We start from the raw sequence: 9,053 nt of genomic DNA, 5'->3' as shown, positions 1-9,053 counted from the left end.
GACTAGTCTCACATTGCCAGACCTATCTCCACAGCGCTGTGGAGTAAGGATCTGGCTACACCACAGATAAATTCTGGGATGGAAAAAAAAAACACTGGGTTGTTTACATTTCTTTAAAGCAATCACAATCGTCTTGGGCGGTGCTAAGCTCCGGATGCAGCGATGGTGGCTCTGCAAAATAGTCTCGGGAAGGAACTTGTTTTAGTGCAACATTTGCACCCCGCAAAAGAAAACGCCACACACAATATTAAATGAAGTTAACTGTTGACACAATACAGTAACTTGAGCTATTTAAATTAGCTGGATACATGGTTAAACGTAATTTGCTCTTACCAGTGTATCGCCGTGTGTATTTCGTCTACAGCAAATCCCACCAGCCTGTCCCAAAACGTCCCAGTTAGAGAGTAATTGCCGTAAACAGATTCTTTGTAAATCTTTACAATCATTCCCTGAAAGAACCAAGCAAGCCTGCCTTGTTGCATGATCCAAATTTTCACTCCCAACTCGTAAAATACCAACCCTTGGTCAGTGGCTCTCAGAAAAGTCACCCTTTAGCGTCTGTGTGGAACGCACCGGGCAGAGCAGCAGCTCGACCTCGGCGCTCTAAGATGACGTAGTATTCAGAGCGACAACGATGGCGAGTAGTATGAAAGACCGAAAATCTGCGTTAGGAGGGTGGATGCGTTGGTGGATGGGTCAAACAACACAGGACCTTCACCCAGGAAACCGGGGTTTGTGTCCTGTCTTGTTCCGTGTGTCACTGAAACGTACATTTTGTAACCCCACCCACCAACTTTTCCTAAACCTAACTGTCCCGACCTACAGCGTCAAAAAGTGACGCCAAGAGTCCCGACCAAGCACGTCTAAATATGACGCCAAAGGGCTAGACGCGAGTCCCGAGAGCGTCAAATAGTAACGCCAAGGGTCCCGACCCAGAGCGTCAAAAATGACGCCGAAGGAGACTTTTTGCGTCAATAACCAAACGCCAAAGGCACCCGAACAAGGGTCGCTTTTTGCCGCGATGGGAGTGAGAATGTGTTGTTGTTTCCTGCAGCGAAGGGAGTTTGAGAACGGCAACACACAGAGAGCGGAAGGTGATGGGGCAAAGCCTGACACTCGCCAGATGTGTGAAATGTACTTCCGTTGATCCAGCCTACATGTAGAGTGACTGCTCATTTTAAATGTGAGCCACACCAGTGAAGCAGCAGGTAGAAGACCAGATCCCTGCAGCTGACACCTGAATGAAATACAGCCATGATTAATAAAATCAGTTACACCTGTGTGTGACAAGTCGGAACGTCCAGTGTGAGAAATAAGATATTAAAACCTCTGATCTCAAATGTAAGCACAGTAACATTTATAGCTTTAAGGATCAAATTCTATCCGTTAAAGGTACCGACTATTTTCTGTTTCCATCCCATTTATTACACCTTAAATTACAAACGTCACCGCAAAGGGTTAAAGATATGCTGCAGGGACTGTATTTTGGTGTTTTTGTCTGGTTTTCCAGCTGCTCTGTTGCCATGGACGATATTATCTGCAAAGCCGTCTCGCCCTGTCAGCGCTTGCTGCATCATATTGTGCGGCCTTTTGAAGCAAAAAAGCAGGTCACTTTGAAAGCTACAGGCCCCCCCTGTCCACTGCAGAGGGGTCAGGAAAAAGCAATTTGCATTTTAACACGGGGAACAGTGTGAGTGGAGTGTCGCTGCTGCTCGAGCTCCCTGAAGGGCGGAGCAGAGCCCTCCTATCACGTTTGACACCTCTTTAATAGAGAGGCATGGCCGCGCTGCAGCCTGCCAAGGAAACACTAGATTAATAATCCTGTACTGATACATGCATTTGATTTGTTACATTTCATTGTTTTTCTGTTTATTTGTCCGGACAAGTCCCGACATAATTTTATCTTTTACACTTTGAACCTAGTTTTGACCAAAACACATCACCGAATGAATACTTGAGGGATTTATTTCCACTTTGCGCTCCAGCGACCTCTGCAGCTTCCCTGAAGGCTCATTTCCTGCTGCATCAGATGATTTCTGTCCAGGTCAGGACCGAGATTGTAAATGGATGATAGCTGCCGCTTGTGAAGGATACACAAAATGTTCTTTGAATAAATTATGTTGATGCTCAACCATGAATGCCTCCATTCGTTTAGCATGTGATAGCAATGAAAGATTGTATTGTGTAGAGGGTATGAATAAACGATCGTATGGTTTGGAGGACTTATTTAATGACTTGTTGGCGTGTTAAAGCAGTTACACACCGGGCCGATAATCGGCCGTTGGACAGTCTGGCGAGGTCAGTGACTCGAGTCTGTTCGGTGTGTTCCGTGCCATTGTCCGTTGGAGGAGCTGTCTGCCTTCATTTTGGCCGACCTGACATGCTCAGTCGGAGACAGGGCAGTCAGGACTCACCTGGAAATGGCAAGCAGGATGACCGTGACTAAGCCTCTCAAAATCTGACGGAAATCTTTTAAACTGACCTTTGTCGATCTGACGTCCCTGCTGGAGCGTCAGCTACTTTAGCGATGTTTAACGTTAGCTACAGAATGTTACAGGTCGAGGGGTGTGGCAATGACATCATCGATACGCACGTATGCGGCTTCGCCGTCCAAACGAAGCCAAAAGGGAGCCGTTTTCGAATTTTTTCACCCTGGGACCAGGTTTCAAAAAAGTGCGTTTTCAGGCAGTGCGTTTACAGGATTCGTTTGGACGATCGCCTCAAACGATGCAAAACGTGCGTTTGCATCAAAAAGCCTCTCCGTGTGGATGGCCCCTAAAGCTCAGTATGCTAACATTCAGTAGTTAACTTGTATGCTAACACGCAGGGTGCGATTTGTGAAAAAACATGCACAACAAAACATGCAAGAATTAAATCCCCCTTCAACACCATGGATATAGAGCCACTCGGCTAGTCATGCCAAAACACTTTAATATTCAATGGAAAATCATCTTTAAATGAAATAGCACAGCATGGTGTCAACATAAAACACAGTGCTTTTAAGCCGGAGAGCAGAGCTCACTTGGTGGTGAAAAAAAAATACTTTCACACAGAAAGCGGTCATTCGTTCCTTGGGAATGTTTTAATCCAAACCACAATCTTTTTCTAGTGGTTTTGGTGCCTAAACTTAACTGTCATCCCCGCATGACGCTCACTTTTTCTGGCTAAACTCCACTACCACGGCCCCTGAAAGGAAGGTCATCTGGCGGTGCCTGTAGCTGGCTCACAGTCACCTATTGGCGGTTAAACAACTGCCGCTGGTAGCCGGCGTCCCGGAGCTCTGTAGCAGCTAAATACAACCACCAACTGCCGCTCTGATTTTATCGTTCTATGGCACTGTGTTCAGGTTACAGCACTTTAGTTTACTTCTATTTTAGGAATATAACGGTCTATTGGTAAAGTAGCATTGATCACTTTGAGGGGATACATTATGTGCCCCCCCCCCCCTTAAATCAGCATTCAGCTCAAAAGTTCATGTTCTACTGATGAAAGTTGAGCCTGACCAAGTCTGAGATGTCCGAAAAATATCCACTGTACAGAAGATAAATGCTTTGATTTAGGTAACAACATGACCTATACGCTGTCTCAGGACAAACTTTACATTTCCTCCTTCTAGTTGTAATGATTTAAAAACAACAAAGACGTCTATGCATTTTTCATCTATCCAACAAATGTGTTTTTTGAGGCGAAACGAGCAGCCTCACAAGTTTGCACGCGTGGCTACAGATGTTCAGTGTCCTTTGGCATCTCAAACGTGTCCACTGGACTGTTGAAGGACATTATAATGTCACATATTTCCTGGGCAGGTATGTCGAGCAGAGGGCATTTATAAAAATGTTAAACGACACTGCCATCTGAGCCAGAGGAGGGACCGGTGATGGATGGCTCGGAGCGCAGCAGGAGTGTTGGAGATCCTGGACGTGACGCTTTGATCAATGTGTCTCTCCACATGGCCAGTCAGGAGATGTAGTGCCTGCCATGTTCCGACCCCATTGTTTAATCCAACACATCATTTGCACGTAGGCGAAGGTTAACGAGACAGAGATAACCCATTAAATGATCAATTTATCATTCAGAATTCTGTCTCAAATGTGTTTTGCTAACATACGCTCCTACACAGACAAACCTGGATGGGACTTCGCTTATAAGCACGAACGCTCCAAAACCTCTGATCAAATGAGACTGTCCTCCCCCAAAAAACGCTCCCAGAAGTCGTTTGTACAATAGAGCGCGGATCGGGCCGCATTTTTCTGTCCGAGCACGGCCCGCGTCCGACAGAGCAGTAACCGAACTCGACAGGCATTAAGATATTTATGTCCGAGCCCGACCCGAGCCTGACACAGTAAAACTCTCATTTTTTTCTCATACTAATGACAAACTCTAATGTACAAACTCTATCCATGGCATGGACGCTGCATGGCAGAATTCCCAGTCCTCTTGCAGTCATATTTCATGAGAACTCCGCAACCCCTACATTGAACATAACCAACAGGTTCATCACTATCGGCCTTATAAACTATGTAGAAATACTTCCACACAGTAGACTTTCCTTCATTTTTGGTGGTTTTAAAATCTCCTGAGGCCAACTTCTTTTTAACGTCTTCCATCGTTGCACTGCCACATGTAGCCACATATGCACGTGTTTCGTTGTCACAGCTACATAAACAAATTCCCACACACAGGAAGACAGATGTTAGGGTAATATTTTTAATTTACACAAAAACGAACCTTTGCATCAAGTGAAACAGGCCCATTGGCTACCTACATAATAAGCAGTTTTAAATTTTAAATATTTAATGCCTTATCGCGCTGATGTGACCGAGCCCGACCTGAACATCATTCCTAAATATCTGTCCAAACCCGGCCCGGCCCGTCGGGTCCCGTCGGGTATCCATCCTCTATTGTACAAGCAATAATTACAACCAATATTTAGGTTTCTAGTGGCAGCGCCCTCTAGTGGCCGTAGTAATTATGACAGGAGCAAAGCAGGAAGTAAGGTGGATGGGTCAAACAAACACAGGACTTGCACCTGGGAGAGCGGGGTTCGAGTCCCATTTGTAATTTAAAAATATTTTTAAGTTAACGAACGTCATGTGTGTAACCTTTTAGAAGTCAAGTAACCTCTGATTTTAACCCAAACCACAATCTTTTTCTAAACATAACAAAGTTTTGGTACCTAAACATAACCAAACTGAGACAGTGGTGAGTTTATTTTTATTTTGTAACTTTCCGAACGTCACGTTCAGCGTCAAGTAACATCTAATTTGAACCTAAACCAAAATCTTCTTTAACATTATTTTTTGGCCATTTTAGGCCTTTATTTATACAGGGCAGCTGAAGACATCAAAGGGGAGTGAGAGAGAGGGGGGGGGACGACATGCAGCCAAGGGCAGCAGGGCTGCGTCAAGGAGTAAACCTCTGTACTGTATATGGGCGCCCGCTCTACCAAGTGTACTACCCAGTTCGCTGGTTTAGATATTAGGTTGTATTTCTGCCACCACTAGGGGCGCTATTTTATAAAATGCTCCTGTGGGTCGTATTAGAGCAGGGGTCGCCAACGTTTTTTAGGCCACGGACCCCTCAGCTAAAAAAAAAAGACAGAACAGGGACCCCCTACTACATACGGTATATTGTATAAAATTGAGTTACATATTAAACTGGGCCTACTGTAACGTGTATGGCGGCCTAAAGTCTTTACACATACCTTTTTATGATTCGTACAATGCTTTTCAAATAAAAATTGTTGGCATATTCATCATCATAACATTAAAACATCATGTTTTAATGTTAAAATGTGGCACAGTAAATCCTTAAGCTTAACTTACATTATGGCTACCTTAGCTGTAGGCCATGAAGCCTATCGTCAACGTTGTGTAGCCTACATTAAAAACAATACTATTAATATGTTGGATTCATGTTAATGTATATTTTCAGACATTTAATGACAATGGATGGATGGATGGATTTATTTTATTTTTTTAATCCATCCAACAATAATTTGCCGGCCCCCCTGCATTGACTCCGAGGACCCCCTAGGGGTCCCGGACCCCCTGCTGAGGATCTCTGTATTAGAGGGTATAGGAACAAACGACCCATATCGTCGTATGGTTTGGAGGACTTGGTAGATAAAACCCTTCAGGAGTTGCTCTGTTTTTTTTATTCCTTGTACTTTCCTCCTTGTGTCATTTGTCTGCTTTATCTCAGCTGAGGGATTGAGCTGGCTTTTGGGTGCATGTTTAGATAGCCGGGACATCCATTATCAGTCCGAGGCAAACCCGATTTAGAACCTTGGTAAAAGAATTACTCAGGGCGAGAGGGGAGCGCCGTGATTCTGTCACCTTCTCTTCCAGCCTCGGCCCCCATCGCTGCTCTTTAATTGGGCTGCTAATCAATTAAGGCCTGTGTGCGAAAAAATCGTCTCAGCCAAGTGCATTAATGAGGCTGACAGTCAGAGCTGTGACACACACGGAGGTGACTAAACAGAACACACTTTGCCTCAGTGTTTCATATTCTGCTGGTCATAACTTCACTAAACCAACATGCACAGAAATCACTCTTCTCTAAACGACTGCAGCTGTTTATCCAAACCCGTCTCCTAAGAAATTTGTACGCACCCATACAACTAAACGGCATTCTCAATTACATTTCATAATGTGGTCAATGTTGGGAACTGAAACTAAAATATTTGGTTACATTGAGGCTCCTGTAGTCCCACATTGACCATGAGAGCCATGAGAGTGAACCAAAACAGTATAGAGAGCCGAAGTCACGCCCTTCTACTTCCTGTCCATGGGACCTATCTTTCGAAAAAATATGAACGGGAGTGAATGGGGAAAGACAAATTATTTTTTGATCCCGTTTGAATTGAGCCATGAATTACACATATGATGTTCATCAGTTTAATAGATAATTCAGCAAGTCGAGAGAGTCTCAGTTTATTGTTAAACTGTTGAAGTATAAGACTGTGAAAATACGTAATTAGAAAGACTACACACTTCAAAGTTGCATGGATGATGTCTCGCTGAAGCTACGATGTCTGTGTGTATCGTACCGGGGATCTAACGTTACTCAAATGAGCAGAGGATCTTGCCTGTTAACACTTCACTGGATAAAACACATCAGGTAAGATAACGTTACATGTGTTGTGGAACAGAGCTAAGCTAGCTAGCTAGCAAGAGACGAGAGTTGTAGTTCACTGAGCGGTTTCACACAAAGTTAACTGAGACTTTCTTCGGTTGAAAAATTATCTTTTAAATTGACAAACATCATATTTGTAATCCATGGCTCAATTCAAACGGGATCAAAAAATAATTTGCCTCTCCCCGTTCACTACCGTTAATATTTTTTCCGAATTAAGGTCCCATGAGGTCCACCGGAAGGGGCGGGACTTCGCCTCTCTATTTGATACTGTTATTATAAAAACATCAATTAAAAGCTTATGAGACGCCATAAACAACACATAACAATGGTTTATAATACTTACAGACAGGTTTTTACGACTGGAGAATGATCACGGCGGCAACCATTTCTTTTGTCCTACCGATAGTGAAGTAACCAGTAGAAACGAGGTGTTCAGTTACAAACTAATCTATGAGAGGTAAAACTGCAAAAGATGAATCGATTAGTTGTCAACTATTAAATTCATCGCCAACTATTTTGATAATTGATTGGTTTGAGTCATTTTTTAAGGAAAAAAGTAAAACTTCTCTGATTGCAGCTTGTTAAATGTGAATATGTTCTCTGTGACAGTAAACTGAATATCTTTGAGTTTTGGACAAAACAAGACATTTGAGGATGTCGGGTCCGTTTCAGAAAGCAGGTTTAGTGAAAACTCTGAGTTTCTTAACCCTGAGATGAGGGAAACTCTGGGTTTTCTGTTTCAGAAAGAGAGGTTATTTAAACCTGAGAGAGAGGGGTTACTCCAGCCCGTTTCAGAAAGAGAGGTAACTTAACCTCAGAGTCAGTTACTATGGTAACTAAGCCTGTGAACCTAACCTGGTCTGGAGCAGGTTTTCTTCAATAAACCTTGAGTTTCTCTCAGTCTCCTCCCTCTGACACAGCGCTCTTTCATTTCCTCATTCATTCATTCAGTCTGTATTTTCTATATTTTAGCGCAGTTTGTCATCAGCATGAATAAAAAAACAGGGTTGGTTTATTAACTGCAGCAGCCTTGTTGCATTTTTTACGAAATGTTCAAACTCGCTCTATGTGCGCATAAGTATTTCCACTTCCAGAGGGGTAAAGTATGCCAGCCGATTTTTTTTGTGGTTGTTGCCGTGGTGAATCTTAGTATCATGACTCCATTCATGCTGCCTTTTTATAGTGGTGGTGCACGTGTTTACCTCTGAGTCAACCTACTCTGAGTTGATTGAACCAACTCAAATCAGCTGTTCTGGAAGCAAAAACTCAGAGTTTCCCATCTCAGGGTAAATTAACTCAGAGATCAGGGTTAGATTCAGAGTTTGTTGAACCTCCTTCCTAAAACGGGCCCCTGGGCTATGAATTCAAACATAGTCTCGCTATGCCAGACCTTCCTCCACAGCGCTGCAGAGGAGGGTCTGGCTAGTCCACAGAGCATTCCGGGATGGGAGAAAAACGTGCTCTGGTTTATTGGCATTTCTTTAAACCAATCACAATCGTCTTGGGCGGCGTCAAGCGCCGGATGGAGCAACGGTGCCTCTGCAAAATAGCCTCGGGAAGGAACTTGTTTTGGTGGAACGTGTACGTTCAAAAGTTGTTTTAGTCGTGCAACAGAAAACTCAGATTGGACAGATAGTCTAGCTAGCTGTCTGGATTTACCCTGCAGAGATCTGAGGAGCAGTTAACCATAGTCCTCAGAAATCAGCCAGAGTTTAGAACGGCAACACAAAGAAAGAGGAAGGTAACGGACATCCGGCCAAAGTGAGGGACATCCAGCTGAATTTCCAGCGGCACCTTAGCAATCCAAACGTCGTCGCTATAGACTAATTCAAACCTGTCCTTAATATCATAGCATTAATATATATATAATACCCACTCACAGTCACAGTAAAGTTTGTTTGCCAGTTGTACAT

The 9,053-nt window shown here is 43.6% G+C and overlaps 1 long non-coding RNA gene across 1 annotated transcript; it reads left to right on the top strand.

Moving 5' to 3' along the window:
* Positions 1 to 221: 221 nt before the first annotated feature.
* On the top strand, positions 222 to 7,455 carry LOC116038090. The gene is made up of 3 exons (XR_004102013.2): positions 222 to 404; positions 4,987 to 4,992; positions 7,444 to 7,455. It is a non-coding gene; the product is annotated as an uncharacterized LOC116038090 (long non-coding RNA).
* The last annotated feature ends 1,598 nt before the right edge of the window (positions 7,456 to 9,053 follow it).

The sequence above is a fragment of the Sander lucioperca genome, chromosome 11 (genome assembly GCF_008315115.2).
Source record: "Sander lucioperca isolate FBNREF2018 chromosome 11, SLUC_FBN_1.2, whole genome shotgun sequence".
Classification (NCBI taxonomy): Eukaryota; Metazoa; Chordata; class Actinopteri; order Perciformes; family Percidae; genus Sander; species Sander lucioperca.
The sequence above is the reverse complement of the archived record's forward strand: the minus strand, read 5'-3'. Positions and strand labels throughout refer to the sequence as shown.